This window comes from Phyllobates terribilis, unplaced genomic scaffold (genome assembly GCF_046119375.1).
Source record: "Phyllobates terribilis strain yellow unplaced genomic scaffold, ASM4611937v1 Scaffold_9__5_contigs__length_417890890, whole genome shotgun sequence".
NCBI classification, from domain to species: Eukaryota; Metazoa; Chordata; class Amphibia; order Anura; family Dendrobatidae; genus Phyllobates; species Phyllobates terribilis.
The window spans coordinates 182737452-182758274 of NW_027362769.1; the positions used below are offsets into that span (position 1 = coordinate 182737452).

General features: G+C 49.6%; 1 long non-coding RNA gene across 1 annotated transcript in view; it reads left to right on the forward strand.

Moving 5' to 3' along the window:
• LOC141160904 (uncharacterized) overlaps nucleotides 1-11218 on the forward strand; it is a 65791-nt gene extending 54573 nt beyond the window's left edge. The window contains exon 4 of the long non-coding RNA XR_012250564.1: nucleotides 10776-11218. This is a non-coding gene — a long non-coding RNA (uncharacterized lncRNA). The remainder of the gene's footprint in view (nucleotides 1-10775) is intronic.
• Nucleotides 11219-20823: the final 9605 nt, after the last annotated feature.

Consider the following 20823-nt stretch of genomic DNA (forward strand, 5'->3'; position numbering starts at 1 on the left):
AGTTACATCCTGTATTATACTCCAGAGCTGCACTCACTATTCTGCTGGTGCAGTCACTGTGTATATACATTACATTACTGATCCTGAGTTACATCCTGTATTATACTCCAGAGCTGCACTCACTATTCTGCTGGTGCAGTCACTGTGTACATTCATTACATTACTGATCCTGAGTTACCTCCTGTATTATACTGCAGAGCTGCACTCACTATTCTGCTGGTGCAGTCACTGTGTACATACATTACATTACTGATCCTGAGTTACATCCTGTATTATACTCCAGAGCTGCACTCACTATTCTGCTGGTGCAATCACTGTGTACATAAATTACATTACTGATCCTGAGTTACATCCTGTATTATACTCCAGAGCTGCACTCACTATTCTGCTGGTGCAGTCACTGTGTATATACATTACATTACTGATCCTGAGTTACATCCTGTATAATACCCCAGAGCTGCACTCACTATTCTGCTGGTGCAGTCACTGTGTACATACATTACATTACTGATCCTGAGTTATATCCTGTAGATCTTTTATTATAAAAATGAAAAACATAACAATAATAATAACAGAAACATAACAAAATTAATAACCAGAAAATAAACAATGTAATGAACTGGTCCAGCCGCTCACTCTCTCCTCACACACATATTATACATATATACACAATAATAACTACCTACACCATGACATCTGGTCCGGTTACCAAACAAAAAATAACAATATAATAAACAATAACCGACAAATTATATACAAACTAATATATACATTCTTTTTTTTTTTTTTTTTTAAATAAATAAAATAAATGCTAACTATACAAATATATACAAGACAAAACAAAACCCCCCACACTCGAGCCCACCAGTCCGTCCCCGGCACTGACCTGAGAGCTGGTCCTGCGTCTCATGCCTCAGTCCATGTCCAACGTCCATAGGACAGATCAGGCAGTGCCAGTTTTTCACCCAAATAACCAGTGTCCCACAAGATGAACCCACCTCCCCCCTTTTCCCTCCACCCAACCTAACACCTACACCCAAACCCATATATACAATATATACAGAAACAAACAATACAATAACCACAACTGACAAAGCCCAAGTTCGGCGCCTGCAGCCCTACATCACTGTCTACTGATCAATAAAACAAAAATCTATGGTGTCAGCAGCAGCCCACCACCAGGAGAGGAGACGACCAGACTAGGGCACACTAAAAGAAAAGCCCCTCCAGAGGAGAGCGGCCCTCCGTGTACCCAGTCTCTCATACTCCAGAGAACGCACCTTCACCAGGTCACCGAGTATGGTCCTAAACACATCGTCCACTGGGAGGATTTTCCGCTGCGTCGATACTAAGCACCGTGCGTTCCACGTGTGATACCTAACCACTGCGCTAACTAGAAATAAGGTGCAGCGGTCCCGACCACCCAGGTCCCCGAATGCTCCATAGGCCCATTCCGCATAAGAGAGACCGGCCAGCCGGGGCCAGCCAATGGAGGCGCCCACCCTGTTGTACACCTCTGTGTTAAAGGGACAACAAAGCAGGAAGTGGTCCATGCTTTCAAGCATGGTACCACAATGCTCCCGAGGACAGTTCCTGTCCTCAGAGCTCCTACACTTCAGATTGTCCCTCACACACAGTTTCCCATGGAAGCAGCGCCAAGCCAAGTCCCAAACCTTCGAGGGGATCCTGATAGAATTCAAAAGATGCAGACCCACCCCAAGATCCCGACTTGGGCAATCCCTGAGCGCCAGAGGCCTCTGAAAATGGGTCAACAGAACCCTTTTGTCAAGGAGCTTCCTTGGCAGAGTCCTGACCTCCCACATTCCCAGACCCCACCGGCGAATTACCTTCAGAACCACGGTAGCGTAAGCCGGGAGATGTCCATGCGGTGTGCGGAGATCCTTCACTTGCCCTCCTGTCTCCCATTCCTGGAAGAAAGGCTGAAACGATCCCTTACAGGTGAATACCCACGGAGGAGCCCTCTCTTTCCAGAGGTTTGCAATATTGATCTTAATGAAGGTATTCACAAGGAATACCACAGGGTTGACCATACCCAACCCTCCTAGTCTCCTCGTACGGTAAGTAACCTCCCTCTTGACCAGGTTCAGTCTGTTCCCCCATAACAGTTGAAAGAACAAACTGTAGACCCGAGTCCAGAGAGGCTCTGGCAAGATGCACACACTGCCCAGATAGATCAGCAAAGGGAGCAGGTAAGTTTTGATCAGGTTTACCCTTTCCCTTAGGGTCAAAGACCAACCCTTCCATTGGTTCACCTTCTGAGTGGCGATCTCTAGCCTGCTGTCCCAATTTTGTTTGGGGTAATCCCCCTGGCCAAATTCGATGCCAAGAACTTTTGCAGAGACTTTGGGTTCTGGAAAGGTGTCCGGGAGATCAAAACCAGGATCTCCTCCTCCCAGCCAGAGACTCTCACACTTATCCCGGTTGATCTTAGACCCGGATGCCTCCGAGTAGCGATTTACCTCTGACATCAGCCATTCTGCCTCCCCATCAGAGGAAACAAAAACGGTGACGTCATCGGCATACGTCACCACTCTCAGAGTGGCTTCCGGTGCTGCCCGGTCCATCCCGATCCCAGCTAACGGTCCACGCTCCACCCTCCTAAGAAGTGGGTCAATCGAAAACGCGTACAGTAGCGGGCTCAAGGGACAACCCTGGCGAACACCACACCCAACCTCAAAAGAGCTGCCAATCCAACCGTTCACAAGCGGGAAACTCTCTGCCCCAGCGTACAAGGTTTTAAGCCAATCAACGAACCCCCCCCGGCAGGCCATACCTCAGAAGGACAGACCAGAGGTACTCATGATTAACCCGATCAAACGCTTTTGCCTGGTCCAATGACAGCATGTACCCCTTCCAGTGGCCAGCCCTACCCTGCTCCACCGCCTCTCGGACACAGAGTACAGCACTAATTGTACTGCGGCCCGGAACAGAGCAATGCTGGGCCCCCGAAAGGAGCTGGGGTGCAAATTTCACCAGCCGATTAAACAGCACCTTTGCCAAAACCTTCCTGTCTGCATTGAGAAGTGCTATGGGACGCCAATTCTCAATGCAAGATGGGTCCTTACCCTTTGACAAGATGATCAGGGCAGACCTCCTCATTGACTTTGGCAGAGTGCCCAAGGAAAGACACTCATTGAATACCTCAGTCAAGAGGGGAACCAAGGCGTCCTTAAAGGTCTTATAGAATTCAGATGTTAAGCCATCCGGACTGGGAGATTTCTTCAGGGCAAGCCCTTCAATCGCCAACTTAACTTCCTCTTCCCTGATCATCTCTGTCAAAACGCCAAGAGAGGGGTCTACCCCTGGTTCGGGGACAGCTTCAGCCAGAAAAGCCGACATCTCATCCCAATCCAGATCCCTCTTCCCCAAGAGGTGCGAGTAGAAGGATCTGACGACCTCCAGGATCCCCGATCTGGATCTTTTCAGGGACCCCGCAGTGTCAACCAGTCCTGTAACAACTTTACTATTCACTGACATCTTGCAGTTTCTGTAAGGGTCGGGCGAGCGGTACTTCCCGTAATCCCTCTCAAAAACCAAAGATGCGTGTCTATCATACTGACACCTCATTAGCAAAGATTTCACTCTGGAGATCTCCTCGCGGCTACCTCCAGTTGAGACAAGATGTTTGAGTTTCCTCCTCAGGCCCTGATACAGGCGATACCTGTCCAGGCTCCTGAGGCTCGAGAGCTGGCGGAAGAATCTCGCCACCCTTTTCTTAAACATCTCCCACCACTCTGACTTACTACTACAAAGATCCAGTAAGGGTACCTGGCTCTGAAGAAAATCCTCAAAGCACTGTCTTATCTCCGCTTCTTCCAAGAGAGACGAATTGAGCCTCCAAAAGCCTCTTCCCATCCGGGGGGTCTCTGTAACATTCAGGGAAAACAAAATCATACAGTGATCGGAGAACTCCACCTCAACAACAGATACTGCTGAAGAGACGGCTTCCTCCTTTAAATAAAACCTGTCTATCCTGGACCTACAGTTACCTCTATGATAGGTGAACCCCTCGTGGCCTGGGGTGTGCCGGATGTGGACATCCACCAGGCGAGCCTCACTAGCTATACTATTAAGGGCGACGCTATCATAAGTCAGCTTGTCTCTGGAACCTCCTCTATCCCGGGGCCTCGTGACAGTGTTGAAGTCCCCTCCAAAGACGACCTGCCGACTCGTAAAAAGGTAGGGCTTGATCCTCGTAAAGAGACACTTCCGGTCCCACTTAGATTGGGGACCATAAATGTTAATGAGCCGAAGCTCCTGTCCCTTCATGAGGACATCTAATATCAGGCACCTCCCCATTTCTAACTCAATAACCCGTCGGCATTCTACTGGTGCGGTAAAAAGGACCGCCACTCCGCTATACGGCTCGGCCGCAAGAGACCAATAGGAGGGCCCGAGTCTCCACTCCCTCTTAGCTATAAACACTTCTGCCATATTTGGCAGCCTGGTCTCTTGCAAAAAGAAAATGTCAGCTTCAACCCGGCTGAGAAAATCAAAGGCCGCAAATCTAGCCATATTTGACTTAATGCTGGCGACATTAATGGAAGCCAGCGTCAACGGAGTGGGTACCGCCATCATTGGTGATTGAGTTAGATGGCTTTCTTCTTCCCACTCCCCTTACCCTCTGCCTCAGAGGAGGAATCCTTCCCCCTCTTTAATGACACAGAGGTGTCCATTCCAGCATTTTTCCTTCTTTTTTCGTCCTCGTCTCCGGACTCTGGGCCAGTACCTCCCCCCAAGGACCTTGCATCCCCAGGAGAAGGAGACTCGGCGCCCCCTGTAAGCTCCGCTGAAGCCGGAACCTCACCCTCGGCCTCCTCCTCAGAGGAAGAGATGTTATCAAGGGCTTGGAACCGGTTAGAAAGACCAACCAGAGGGGAGTCAGTTTTACCTTCCTTAGGTACCTTGGTCAGAGCGGGAGAAGATGTTTTATCTCCCTTCTTTCTCTTCTTTTTGGTGCCGAGCTTACGCTTGTTCTCTAGCCACCGCTTATTATCCTCATCCATACTTTCATAATGGGAGGATTCTGAGGCAGAGGCGGTTTCCTCCCTGTGTATCCTCCTGACCTCCTCATCCAACTCATCATCCCTCGGGGCCTCAGCAGCAAGACTGGCATCCAGGACAGGGGCTGCCCCGGTAGTCTGGGGCTCGCCCCGCTCCCTCTCCTGTCTGCGCTTGTCTAGACGCCTCAGCTGGGCAGGCGTCTTTTTTTTGCTTTTCTTCCCTGGCCCCTCGGCTCCCCCACCCCTGCTAGTCCCCTCCCCAGCAGAATCGGCCTCACGGCTTACTCCCACCGGGGTCTCGACTGCATTAGCGAAGGAGCGAGGACAACGGCTGGATGGGTGACCTAACTCACCACACAGGTGGCACCTAATCTCCACACAAGAGGCTGCAAGATGGCCGACACCCCCACACAACGTGCATTTCTGCACGGTGCAGTTTGCACTGAAGTGTGTGGGGTCGCCGCACCTGTGACAGAACTTCGGTTGCCCCTGGTAGAAGACCAGGATACGATCCCTACCCAGGAAGGCAGACGATGGAATGTGGGCAACCGTACCACCTGAACGCTTAAGTTTTACCATAAACGTCCAGGCCCCTGACCAGATACCAAACTCGTCGCGGTTTTTCTTTGGCATCTCCACCACCTCTCCATACCGACCAAGCCACGTCAAGATGTCATAGCAAGAAAGCGACTCGTTACGAGTCATCACGGTCACTTTCTTGATCTGGTTTTGGCGAGACACTGCCTGAACGGCAAAGTCTCGCCAGCCGGGCTCATTTTTTGCCAGCTCATAATTCGCCCAGAAGAGCTCAAGCCCCTCCGGCCGAACAAAGCTGATATCAAACTCAGGCGTGGAATAGGGATGTATCAAGGCGTAGATGTCAATCGCCTTGAAGCCCATCCTCAGCAGGAGCTCCACAACTTTAGACCTTGGAGGACATGCATCACTGCCCCTCCACCGAAGACGGACCACATTCCTACGCACACTGCCTGGCCCGGCTGTTGGGAGGGACCACACTGTATCCCCCCCTTTTTGCTCTCGGAAGGCCCCGAGGCCATGCCTCTCTATCCAGAAGGATAGATCAACCTCTCGACCCTCTACCATTAGTGATCTCTCCCCCTTCTTTAGAGCCTCCAGAAGGCGCCGTTGCAACATGCCGTCCCCAAAGCCCGGAGACAAGGAGGATGCCCTATTTGCCCCGGAGGTGACACTGGCATAACTCTGGACAGGTGTTGCCACCCCCGGGGGGGCAACCGGACCAGTGACCATATCAGCCCGAACAGCAACACCATTACCCACCTCCATCTCACCCTCCACCAAACCAGCAACCACACCACTAGACAATGAATTAGCCTCATTCACCCCCACCACCACATTCATTCCTGCTGGACCAGTAACAATGGCGGATGACATTTTGACCTCTGCATCAGGCACAAGGGGCTCAGTCACCTCCATAGAACTGGAGGCGACCTCACCCCTGGTCTTATGTGTGCCCTCCACATCATTGGTCGGTAATTTCCGCTGTTTGGCATTCGGAATAATGTGCCGCTGATCTTTAGATGCTGTTAGGCGCCGCTGATCTTTAGCATCAGGATCTTCCAGACCAGCGACGCCAACACAAAATAGCACTTTCGTGGGAGGACCGGAACGCTCAGCCCCGACAGCCCCCTCACACTGCCGTCGCTTCTCAACTAAGTGATCAGCGGCAACAGCATTCAGAGGCGCCGAGGCTACCGGAGCTGCCCCCGACACCGGGCTGCTCCCCCCTCCCACTGAGGAGCGCACCACAGCATCGTGGCCTGATGGAACGCCCGCCGCCGGGCCGCCCTCACTGTCCAGCCTCTCGGCTGATGCACCTCCTGCTGCGTCCCCGCTACTACAAGCAGAGAGGGAGCTCTGCGCCTCACTACCGCGCTCTGTAATCTCCCCGCGCCTTTGCACCGGATCCACAGCAGAACCCGGGCTGGGCTGGGCAACGGGGCTTATACAGCGAGCTGAGCCTGCCGCCGACTCAGGGGGTACAGGGAGGGGGGCATATACGTATCTTACCGCTTCCTGCAGCTTTGGCTTGGTCTTCTTTGCCTTTTTGTGGCCCCCAGGTGCCTCTTCTGGTAGATCGTCACCAAGATGGAAGTTTTGGAGGCACACTGGGGACTCCAGGAGCTTAATCTCCCCCATTAGCGCCCCTCCCTGGCCGCTGCTGTCACTGTCCTCCCCAGAGCCGGCAGAACTGCGACCGGATGTCACTGTCGCCTGTCCTGCAGGGAGCTCGCTGCACGTGGCCTGCGGGTGACTTTGCAGGCTGCCAGGTGGGGCTTCCTGCTGGTCATCATCACTCTCATCATCCACCTGGCTCTCAGGCTGCAGCCCCATCTGCCTTTGCTCTCTGGTATCAGCCATTTCTCTAAAGCGGTCTTCATTTATTAGTTTTTCTTTGAAATGACCACTCTGCTCCCTGATGGTGGCTTTCCTAAGTTCCAGGCGTTGAATCTCGCTGGTCAGTCTTTTTACCTCGGCTTGGAGTTTTGCCTTCCTTGGTTTGGAGGCCCCCGCAGCTTTGGCACTTGTGCAGCGCAGCTCCTCCCGGAGCCTCCTGATGAGCTTACTGGCATCTTCATACTCACGGAGGTGGATCATGACCCGGGAGGCATAGGTGGACACAGACTCCCGGGGTCCCTGCAGCGCCCATTCCCCCTCAGGGAGGTCGGCCTCACCTCCGTGAGCACTCAGCTTTCCTCCGGAAGGAGCGCCATCTTGCACGCCGCTGTCAGGCTTTTCCTCCATGCTGGAAGCCTTGCGGCTTCTGGGGGTCTCCACAATCCCGGGGGGAGTAGGAGCCACATTGCTGCGACTCCTGGTGCAGCGTCTCACCCCCGAGTCCTCTGATGTGCAGGCCGGTTGCTGGTTTCTTCTGCCCCCCGCCGGCCTGGTTCGGGAAGCAGAAGCCTGGGACTTGGCTCCATCACTCATCCCAGAAACCAGCTCTCCCTCCGGGAAAGAGAGAGAGCAGGTCCCCAGGTGGAGAGGTGTTGGTTTCTCAGAGATCAGGAGCTCACAGCAGGATCTGCATCCACCACACCCGTAATCACCACACTGACTAGCAGCTGATCAGAGCTGCACCCAGTATGCTGCTGGTGCAGTCACTGTGTACATACATTACATTACTGATCCTGAGTTACATCCTGTATTACACCCCAGAGCTGCACTCACTATTCTGCTGGTGCAGCCACTGTGTACATACATTACATTACTGATCTTGAGTTACATCCTGTATTATACTGCAGAGCTGCACTCACTATTCTGCTGGTGCAGTCACTGTGTACATACATTACATTACTGATCCTGGGTTACATCCTGTATTATACTCTAGAGCTGCACTCACTATTCTGCTGGTGCAGTCACTGTCTACATACATTACATTACTGATCCTGTACTGATCCTGAGCTACATCCTGTATTATACCCCAGAGCTGCATTCACTATTCTGCTGGTGCAGTCACTGTCTACATACATTACATTACTGATCCTGAGTTACATCCTGTATTATACTCCAGAGCTGCACTCATTATTCTGCTGGTGCAGTCACTGTGTGCATACATTACATTACTGATCCTGAGTTACATCCTGTATTATACTCCAGAGCTGCCCTCATTATTCTGCTGGTGCAGTCACTGTGTACATACATTACATTACTGATCCTGAGTTACATCCTGTATTATACTCCAGAGCTGCCCTCATTATTCTGCTGGTGCAGTCATTGTGTACATACATTACATTACTGATCTTGAGTTACATCCTGTATTATACTCCAGAGCTGCACTCACTCTTCTGCTGGTGCAGTCACTGTGTACATACATTACATTACTGATCCTGAGTTACATCCTGTATTATACTCCAGAGCTGCACTCACTATTCTGCTGGTGCAGTCACTGTGTACATACATTACATTACTGATCCTGAGTTACCTTCTGTATTATACTCCAGAGCTGCACTCACTATTCTGCTGGTGCAGTCACTGTCTACATACATTACATTACTGATCCTGAGTTACATTCTGTATTATACTCCAGAGCTGCACTCACTCTTCTGCTGGTGCAGTCACTGTGTACATACATTACATTACTGATCCTGAGTTACATCCTGTATTATACTCCAGAGCAGCACTCACTATTCTGCTGGTGCAGTCACTGTGTACATACATTACATTACTGATCCTGAGTTACATCCTGTATTATACTCCAGAGCTGCACTCACTCTTCTGCTGGTGCAGTCACTGTGTACATACATTACATTACTGATCCTGAGTTACATCCTGTATTATACTCCAGAGCTGCACTCACTATTCTGCTGGTGCAGTCACTGTGTACATACATTACATTACTTATCCTGAGTTACCTCCTGTATTATACTCCAGAGCTGCACTCACTATTCTGCTGGTGCAGTCACTGTGTACATAAATTACATTACTGATCCTGAGTTACATCCTTTATTATACCCCAGAGCTGCACTCACTATTCTGCTGGTGCAGTCAATGTGTACATACATTACATTACTGATCCTGAGTTACATCCTGTATTATACTCCAGAGCTGCACTCACTATTCTGCTGGTGCAGTCACTGTCTACATACATTACATTACTGATCCTGAGTTACATCCTGTATTATACTCCAGAGCTGCACTCACTATTTTGCTGGTGCAGTCACTGTGTACATACATTACATTACTGATCCTGAGTTACATCCAGTTTTATACTCCAGAGCTGCACTCACTATTCTGCTGGTGCAGTCACTGTGTACATACATTACATTACTGATCCTGAGTTACATCCAGTATTATACTCCAGAGCTGCACTCACTATTCTGCTGGTGCACTCATTGTGTACATACATTACATTACTGATCCTGAGTTACCTCCTGTATTATACCCCAGAGCTGCACTCACTATTCTGCTGGTGCAGTCACTGTGTACATACATTACATTACTGATCCTGAGTTACATCCTGTATTATACTCCAGAGCTGCACTCACTATTCTGCTGGTGCAGTCACTGTCTATATACATTACATCACTGATCCTGAGTTACATCCTGTATTATACTCCAGAGCTGCACTCACTATTCTGCTGGTGCAGTCACTGTGTACATACATTACATTACTGATCCTGAGTTACATCCAGTATTATACTCCAGAGCTGCGCTCACTATTCTGCAGGATGGTTACAAATGTAAGTGGAATTCTCCTTATGAATAACATTTCGGTTCCATCTACAACTCATTAATTAATAAATTACTTCTACAAAAAATATTGTATTGGATGGAGGAACTAATCGGCTGCTGATCCCTTTGTTTAGATGATATTTGTAGTGTAGGAGAGGCCATGTTCTCCCTCCAGTAGTTCCCCGTGTAATCCTACATAAGGCCGACTTAACAAAGAGCAAGTTATGGATTTCCTGGAATTAGATTTAATACCTGTGCGCCATTTAATTCGTCATTTTAATAACATCAACATTAGTTTGACAATCAAAACATGTAGACAATTATACGGCCGCTGATTGTTGCATCCAATCCTGTTCCTCGCGGCTCCGGCAGCGACGGCTCTGACTCCGCTCTGACTCCGCTGCTCCGAGTCCAGGAGATGAGAATATTTATATCTCACAAATGCAAGTGAAAAATTACTCATCCGAGCTGCAGCAACACAACCCGGGAAAGAAGGCAAATCTTGGTAGTTTTGCGGGTTTTTTTTTTTTTTTGCAGATTGTATGGCGCCCCTGCAGGTCCAGTCGCCACAGAGGTACTGCATCTCAGCCAGAGGTGCGGTACCCCACTCTCAGGTAAGGAGGGAGCGCTACCTGGGACCCAACCACTCACATCCAACACCACATCACTCCAGTAGGGAAGGGCGAGATTGCTCCTGGGGGAGAGCACAGTCCCGGTCCCTGTCTGGAGGGGGGAACTAGGTAGAGGAGGTGGGTGGAGGAAGTAGTTTAGGGGAGCACTGACGGAAGGACTGAAGGTAGAAGGGACCACGTAGAGTGACAGTTGGCGACGTGGGTCACATGACAGGTAGTATAAAAGGAAAGGTAGAAAGATCTAGAAAGGCAGTTAGTCGGTCAGAGCAGTTGGTGACAGGAGTCTGTCACAGGGAGTGAAGAGAGAAGACCGGAGCAGTGAGGAGGGCTCCAGAGAAAGAAAGGATCTTAGGGGCACGGGAAGTGCGGAGTCCACCCATGCGCCCGAGTTCACGCCGACCGTGAAGGGATCAGGTCACAGTAGAGGACCGGCCCCAGACTAGTGGAGGACTACAAGACTCAGCTAGCAAACCGCAGGCTGCGGTATCTCTAAGTGCCGTAGCCAAAACCACACACATTCGCTGAAAAGGTGGCCATATAGGACCAAGGGGACAGACCGGACGTCACCCGACAAGGCCCGCGGCCACTGGCTCGGGACACTGTGTGTGAGGCGCAGGGCAGGAGGGCGAGAGCCAGCGCAGAGAGACAACCAGGGAAGGTACACAAGAAGGGGGTCCCGATCAAGTGCACCCAAATTGTCTGAGAGTTGGCTGGATCACTTCCCCGGAGGACACAGGACTCAGTGGGCTGTTATAACCTGCTGGCAGATGTAACCTGGAACATCATAAGAACTGTGAGTAAACACTTGAAGACTGCACCCCACTGTGTCCTTCACTTAATTGCTGCGTCACCTGTCTTGCACCACAACACCAACATCTAGAAAAATCACCTATTTAACTGCCCTGGGGCTTAGCTCTACCCATGGAGAGCTGAACCATCTCTGCTGCATCACCAACGGCCCCAGTGGATCTGAACAGCAGCCGTGGCCCCCTACAGCCGCATACCACTGGTGGCGTCACGAAACTTTATCCCCCAAAACTTTATTCCCCTCTTTTCTTTATTTATTGACCGCCGTGGGCCACGGACCGGGTCACGCCACCGTGACTACCCCAAAAGAACCAACCGGCCCGGCTACCGAGTACCCCACGTCAATTGTATCATTTTTTTTTACAAATAAACCAATATTTTTGCGAAGAAGACATCTAGAATCACTGGTACATCCACAAACAAAACATAGAAACTGTAACATACCTGGCGGCATCCTTGCATGGTGGTCCATCTCCCACTGTGCAAGAGGGCGCACTTGATCTCCTGTCCAGAATGTCTCTCTGGCTTCCCTCCATGCTGTCTGTTTGTGTCTGTTTCTGCTGCTTAAGGGCGGCGCCCGATCACTTCCTGCCTTTTGTACCTGCTGTGGGTCACACCCCTTGTGCGTCCTCAGCCTATTGCTGTCTGTCACTTGGTATATAGCTCAGCAGCTCCCTTCTATCCCTGCCTGAGCATAGTGTTTCCTTCAGTGTGTGCTTGCACTCTGAAGGTGCCAGGTCCCGTCTCTTGTCTCCTGCTTTTTGTATCAGTTCCCGTGTCTGAACTGTGTCCTGTATGTCTCCTGCTTTGCGGTATCAGCTCCCGTGTCTGAACTGAGTCCTGTATGTCTCCTGCTTTGCGGTATCAGCTCCCGTGTCTGAACTGAGTCCTGTATGTCTCCTGCTTTTCGGTATTAGTTCCCGTGTCTGAACTGATTCCTTTCTGTGTTCTCTTGTCTGTCCTGTCTGAACACGCTCCTAGCCTGTTCCTCCCGCCTTCTAGGGGCCGATTACCTAGACCCGCTCCTGTATCTTGTCTGTCCTGTCTGAACACGCTCCTTGCCTGTTCTTCCTGCCTCTCTGGGGGCCGTATTCCCAGACCCGCTCCTGTATCCCGCTGCAGTGTCGGTCTCCTCCGTACACTCAGTTCCAGTCTGAACTCTCTCCTATCCTTTACCTGTTTTGCCTCTATGTCCGTTCCCTTCCTTTTTCTGCAGAGTCTGAACTCGTACCTAACTCCTGCCAGTTGTCTCTGTACTCCCGTTTGTGAGTTTGTGGTCCACTCGCTACTTCACTGCAAGTACCCTGTGGGTGTCTGGCTCTGTCTTTCCCTTCCTGTCTGTTCCGTGTGAACAGAGCCCTGTCCTCCCTGCTCAGCCTTGTCTGCACTCTAGCTGTGCTTGCCTCTAACCCTCTGCCTGTATTGTTCCTGAGTCCCGGTGTGTACTGGGTCCTATCCCGCCTGTGTTCCTACCTGCTAGTGCCTCCCTGTCTGCACTCTAGCTGTGCTTGCCTTTACCCCCCTGCCTGCATACCCGCCTGCCTGCATACCAGTCGTGCCTGCCTATACCCACCAGTCTGTGTGCCAGCCTACCAGCCTGTTCCTGTATTCCCCTGTGTGGGTCAACAGCCGTGTCCGGGGTCTGTCCTGGAGTAGCACCTGGTCCCTCTGCTCGGTTCCTCCTTGGTGCACTGGCGTCGTATGCCGTCGTGCGACCCTGGTCGGATCGGGTGAATACTTAGTCACGCCCCTCCAGGCATTCACTCTCCGGCATGGTCCAGTGGAATCACTACCAATCACACGCACACGCCGCTTAGCCCGGGCGTGTGCATAACAGCATGCTCAGGCCATGGTTCCCGTTGAGCCCCACGGCCTTCGCTCTTTGAGAAGTTTTTCCAGTGAATACATGCATTAAAATAAATAAATAAATTTTTTTCCCCCCTTTAGCTGAGTTCCAGGCGAATTACGCACCCGTCCAGATGGATCTATCAGCTCTCGTTCCTGCGGATCCGCCACGTTACTATGGGGATCCAAGACAGTGTCGTGCATTTGTGGAGCAATGCATGCTACACTTTAAGGCCTACCCTCTCTATTTTCCTTCCGATTGGGCTAAAGTGGCCTTTATGATTGACTACCTAGCGGGTGATGCCTTGAAATGGGTCACCCCCCTATGGGAAGCATGGGATCCTGTCATCCTTGACCTGCAGGCCTTCCTGGTGGCCTTTCATATGGTCTTCGAGGACCCTAACTCTGAAGCCCCTGCTGAAGCTTCACTCCCCAATATCCCGGAGCAGCCCCGACGGGTAATGTGTGTGGGTAGCGCAATAGTCCTCTAGCCCAATGAGACTACTGCCCACCCAGAATCCTCACAGGGTGACTACGCTTTCCGGAATACTTCTCTCAACCTCAAGAGGCAGTCCAGACGTGCTAGACTTAGAGGCAAGCCGTCACGCCAGGGTCTGTCCTCCCTGAGACCTCCTGACCCCAACCTTGAAGTCCCTACTGAAGCTTCATCTCCCTGTATCCCGGAGAAACCCCAATGGGTGATGTGCGTGGGTAGTGCACCAGTTCTCCTGCCCGAAGAGACTTCTGCCCATCCAGACTCCACACAGGAGAACTTCCTGCACCCGGCATCAGATGCTTCTTTCTCTTTAACCGGTGTGCATGTCCAAGGATGCTCCAAAGCTGTGGTTACCTCAGAGTCTGTGCACCTCTACTACCTGGCGGAGGATCCCCTGTTGCCTCCTGAACCCTCCGGGATACCACTCGATGACAAATGGAGAGAGACTTCTCTACACCCGGTACTCAATACTTTGTCCGCTTCGTCCTGTGAGCCTGACAATGGGTACCCCAAAGTGGTAGTTACCTCCGAGTCTCTACACCCCTCCGACCAGGCGGAGGATCTCCAGTTGTCTCCTGAACCCTTCGGGGTGCTACCTGGTAGCGAAAGGACAGAGACTCTCCTATACTCTGTACCTGATACCTCGCTCGCTTCGTCCAGTGAGTCCAACCTAGTGTACTCCGAAGCAGAGGTTACTCCTGAGTCTCTACACCCCTCCGACCAGGCGGAGGACCTCCAGTTGTGTTCAGAATCCTTCGGGGTGCCACCTGGTGGTGAATGGACAGAGACTTTCCTATATCCTGGATCTGATACCTCGCTTGCTTCGTCCAGTGAGTCCGACCTAGAGTACTCTGAAGCAGAGGTTACCCGTGAGTCTCTACACCCCTCTGACCAGGCGGAGGACCGCCAGCTGTCTCCAGAACCCTTCGGGGTGCCACCTGGTGGTGAATGGACAGAGACTTTCCTATTCTCGGTACCCGATACCTCGCCTGCTTCCTCCAGTGAGTCCGACCTAGTGTACTCTGAAGCAGAGGTTACCCGTGAGTCTCTACACCCCTCTGACCAGGCGGAGGACCGCCAGCTGTCTCCAGAACCCTTCGGGGTGCCACCTGGTGGTGAATGGACAGAGACTTTCCTATACTCGGTACCCGATACCTCGCCTGCTTCCTCCAGTGAGTCCGACCTAGTGTACTCTGAAGCAGTTGTTTTCTCTGAGCCTCTGCACTCTTCTGACCCGGCGGAGGACCTCCAGTTGTTTCCTGAATCCTCCGGGATACCACCAGATAACAAAGAGACAGTGACTTTTCCTCATTATGTACCTGATAACCCGTCTATTTCTTCCTGTGAGCTTGACAAGATGTACCTCGAAGCAGAGATTACCCTTAAGTCTCTGTCCCCCTCCAACCCAGTGAACGACTGGTCCTCGAATTCCCTGCGGAAGATTCTGGCAGGCCTGAAGAAGAGGGGGCGTAAGGGGGGAGGTACTGTAACATACCTGGCGGCGTCCTTGCATGGTGGTCCATCTCCCACTGTGCAAGAGGGCGCACTTGATCTCCTGTCCAGAATGTCTCTCTGGCTTCCCTCCATGCTGTCTGTTTGTGTCTGTTTCTGCTGCTTAAGGGCGGCGCCCGATCACTTCCTGCCTTTTGTACCTGCTGTGGGTCACACCCCTTGTGCGTCCTCAGCCTATTGCTGTCTGTCACTTGGTATATAGCTCAGCAGCTCCCTTCTATCCCTGCCTGAGCATAGTGTTTCCTTCAGTGTGTGCTTGCACTCTGAAGGTGCCAGGTCCCGTCTCTTGTCTCCTGCTTTTTGTATCAGTTCCCGTGTCTGAACTGTGTCGTGTATGTCTCCTGCTTTGCGGTATCAGCTCCCGTGTCTGAACTGAGTCCTGTATGTCTCCTGCTTTGCGGTATCAGCTCCCGTGTCTGAACTGAGTCCTGTATGTCTCCTGCTTTTCGGTATTAGTTCCCGTGTCTGAACTGAGTCCTTTCTGTGTTCTCTTGTCTGTCCTGTCTGAACACGCTCCTAGCCTGTTCCTCCCGCCTTCTAGGGGCCGATTACCTAGACCCGCTCCTGTATCTTGTCTGTCCTGTCTGAACACGCTCCTTGCCTGTTCGTCCTGCCTCTCTGGGGGCCGTATTCCCAGACCCGCTCCTGTATCCCGCTGCAGTGTCGGTCTCCTCCGTACACTCAGTTCCAGTCTGAACTCTCTCCTATCCTTTACCTGTTTTGCCTCTATGTCCGTTCCCTTCCTTTTTCTGCAGAGTCTGAACTCGTACCTAACTCCTGCCAGTTGTCTCTGTACTCCCGTTTGTGAGTTTGTGGTCCACTCGCTACTTCACTGCAAGTACCCTGTGGGTGTCTGGCTCTGTCTTTCCCTTCCTGTCTGTTCCGTGTGAACAGAGCCCTGTCCTCCCTGCTCAGCCTTGTCTGCACTCTAGCCGTGCTTGCCTGTAACCCTCTGCCTGTATTGTTCCTGAGTCCCGGTGTGTACTGGGTCCTATCCCGCCTGTGTTCCTACCTGCTAGTGCCTCCCTGTCTGCACTCTAGCTGTGCTTGCCTTTACCCCCCTGCCTGCATACCCGCCTGCCTGCATACCAGTCGTGCCTGCCTATACCCACCAGTCTGTGTGCCAGCCTACCAGCCTGTTCCTGTATTCCCCTGTGTGGGTCAACAGCCGTGTCCGGGGTCTGTCCTGGAGTAGCACCTGGTCCCTCTGCTCGGTTCCTCCTTGGTGCACTGGCGTCGTATGCCGTCGTGCGACCCTGGTCGGATCGGGTGAATACTTAGTCACGCCCCTCCAGGCATTCACTCTCCGGCACGGTCCAGTGGAATCACTACCAATCACACGCACACGCCGCTTAGCCCGGGCGTGTGCATAACAGAAACAATCAGAGGCCAAACAATGTACAAAATCCAGGAATCTTCAATATTTAATGTGTAACAATATAAAAACAACACAAGAAGAAGAAAAAGTCTGTGTGAGCACATGGAATCCTAGGTGAAATAATATAGAACAAATTCTCAATGAAAATAATCACAAACATGATTAATAATGTGATATCGACAAAAAGCTTAAAGTAGCAAATAAGCAGGTTGTGATTCACTATTGCATTTTTTGTTTAGTTTTTCTTTTTTATGCTGTTGGTTTTTTTTTTGCACCAATCTTTTTAAGTTATTTTGATGTTTATTTCCTACTTGTACGCCGTTTTTTTTAGCCATTCACCATTGTGGGCCTGGCTTTGTATTCCAGATTGTTGCAGCTAATTTTTTATTTTGCAACTTTTTAAAATGATGCAAAACGTGGGCGCAAATGTACTTTGGTCCCTACACCAATCCCTCAAACTGATTTTTCTTTTGTGCAGAGAAATACTCTTGCAAGTGTTAGAGTTGTATGCGATATTTTACATCTTTATATGACTTTTTATTCTAAAAAAGGCACAAAAAAAGGTAAAAGACAAAAAAACGCATCTTTGATTTTACGCAAAATTCAGCAACCCAACAAATATGGCAATGAATAGCACAAAACAAAATGTCACGTAAAAAAAAGATGATGAATTGGGTCTAAAGACTTATAAATATACAGGCAAAGATCGGAATCTGTGCAAAAATAAATGTCTGCATTACAAATGGGGTGACAAAGACAAAAACAGTGCAGAGAGAAGTGGAGTAAATAGAAATGACAGCACAGGAAAAAAGGGAAATACCAGGGGGTCAAGATTCAGACCAAAACTATCCCAATGTGCGTTTCGCATTTGCTTCCTCAGGGGGCTCAATGTGTAATTTTTTTAATTTGTAATTTTAATAATATAAACATTTAATCTGACAAGCAAAAGATGGAGAAAATTATACTGCTGCTGATTTTCACATCCAATCTTGTTCCTCAGTGGCTCTCCTGCAGGCAATGGGTCTGATTCTGCTCTTCAGAGTCCAGGTTTCGGGAGTATTTATTCCTCACAAATACAATATTATTCATCCGAGCTGCCAGAAACACAAACCCAGGAACGAAGGCAAAACCTAATAATTTTGCGACTTTTTTTTTTCCTGCTGATTGCATCTATTCTACAAATGTGCATTTTTGTTCCTTTTTTAGCAATCTTATGAATTAAACTTCTCTTGCTTAGGTTTCGCTCACAATTTTTGTTTTACAATTCTTTCATATTCATTTTGAAAGCTATTTGATTCATACTAGTACTGAAATGTTCATTGTAGTCGCAGTGTGCATTTATTAAAAAAAGGTTCCTGTTGCTCTATTTACAGCAGATTGCATCAGTCTCAGAAGCCTCACAGACCTCTGATGTAGCGGCACTGGCCTCCCCAAAATGTCTTGCAGCTATCGCATCACATGGTATAGCACAGCCAATCAGGAGGGACTATCACAGGATGTATGCAAACCGTGGCAGGGAATGCAGCAGCCCTTATGTAGTGAATCTGGATAGTAGGAGAACGTCACAGCTGAGCAATAGAAATAGAGAAGGAAGGCCTTAAAAAAACTAAATTAACTGTGCAGAAAATGTGTGACAGCACACCAGTGATCAATAGCTATTATCTGTTTACTCACAGCCGTATGCAGTGGGGAAAATAAATATTGTATGCACTTCCAATTTTGCACGTTTTCTCGCCTACAGAGAATGGAGAGGTCTGTAATTTTTATCGTAGGTCACTTCACCTGTGAGAGACAGAATCTAAAAATAAAAACCAGAAAATCGCATTGTAGGATTTTTTACATAATTAAATTACATTTTATTGCATGAAATTAGTATTTGATCACCGACCAACCAGCAAGAATTCTGCCTCTCACAGACCTGTTAGTTTTTATTTAAGAAGCCTCCTACTCTGCACTCATTACCTGTATTACTTGCTCTTGTTTGAACTCATTACCTTTATAAAAGACACCTGTCCACACACTCAATCAATCACACTCCAACCTCTCCACCATGGCCAAGACCAAAGAGCTGTCTAAGAATAACAGGGACAACATTGTAGACCAGCACAAGGCTGGGATGGGCTGCAGGACAATAGGCAGCAGCTTGGTGAGAAGCCACAACTGTTGGCGCAATTATTAGAAAATGGAAGAAACACAAGATGACTGTCAATCTTCCTTGGTCTGGGGCTCCATGCGAGATCTCGCCTCGTGGGGTAAGGATGATTCTGAGAAAGGTCAGGAATCAGCCCAGAACTACACAGGAGGACCTGGTCAATGACCTGAAGAGAGCTGGGACCACAGTCTCAAACATTATCATTAGTAACACATTATATCGCCATGGATTAAAATCCTGCAGGGCACGCAAGGTCCCCCTGCTCACACCAGCACATGCCCAGGACCATATGAAGTTCGCCAATGCAATGACCACCTGACTGATCCAGAGGAGCCCTGGGAGAAGGTCATGTAGTCAGATAAGACCAAAATATAACTTTTTGGTATCAACTCTACTCACTGTGTTTAGAGGAAGAAGAAGGACGAGTACAACCCCAAGAACACTGTCCCAACCGAGATGCATGGTGGGGGAAACATCATACTTTGGAGGTGCTTTTCTGCCAAGGGGACAGAATGACTGGATCGTATTGAAGGGAGGATGGATGAGGTCATGTATCGCGAGATTTTGGCCAACAGCCTCCTTCCCTCAGTGAGAGCATTGAAGATGGGTCGTGGCTGGGTCTTCCAGCATGACAATGACCCGAAACACACAGCCAGGGCAACTAATGAGTGGCTCCGTAAGAAGCATCTCAAGGTCCTGGAGTGGCCTAGCCAGTCTCCAGACCTGAACCCAAGAGAAAATCTTTGGAGGGAGCTGAAAGTCAATGTTGCCCAGCGACAGCCCCGAAACCTGGAAGATCTGGAGAAGATCTGTATGGAGGAGGGGGCCAAATCCCTGCTGCAGTGTGTGCAGACCTGGTCAAGAGCTACGGGAAACGTCTGACCTCTGTAATTGTAACAAAGGTTTCTGGACCAAATATTAAATTCTGTTATTCTATTGTATCAAATACTTATTTCATGCAATAAAATGCAAATTAATTATGTAACAATCATACAATGTGATTTTCTGGATTTTGTTTATAGTTTCTGTCTCTCACAGGCGAAGTGTAACTACGATAAAAATTACAGACCTCTCCATTCTTTCTAGGTGGGAAAACTTGCAAAATCGGCAGTGTATCGAATACTTATTTTCCCTACTGCATGTTAAGGTCAGTTGGACATTACTAAGGCTGTGTTTGCATTGAAGAGCTTGAAATGAGTTGGATTCAGTCATAGGAGACCTCAGAGTGTTACACATGTCTTAATCATTGAATTTAGGTTTTTCCTTCAGTCCCCTTGTCCTTTGTGTATAATATTTGGCCCCATCGCCCCCTGGTGTATAACTTCCAGTCCCCACATGCCGCCTTTACTACCATGTGACTGGTCGGCCGGTGGTGTAGAGCTCCCTGATACCAGCGCGGTCCTGTAATAGGAGCCACCGGGGGAACAAGTCCGTCCATGACATTTCTTCCTCTTGGATCTTCCCCCATCACCTGTGAGTGATATTATTGAGAAGAGGAAGGAACCGTAGCAACCGTGTGCAATTGAAGACTAACGTGCGACATTTTAAGAGATTTTGGACTCGATTCATCATTCTTGCCTTTATAAGTCAGTTTTATTATTTATCTTGGGATATTAATTGCTGTTTTTGCTCCCAATTCTTCAAAATGGCCCACGGTTGATGAATTTTATGAGCGAAATAAAATGCTACTTTGTTTCTGTCTTTAACTTTTTTAGAGCTTAAAATCACACACAAGCTGAACTGGATGGACGCTTGTCTTTTTT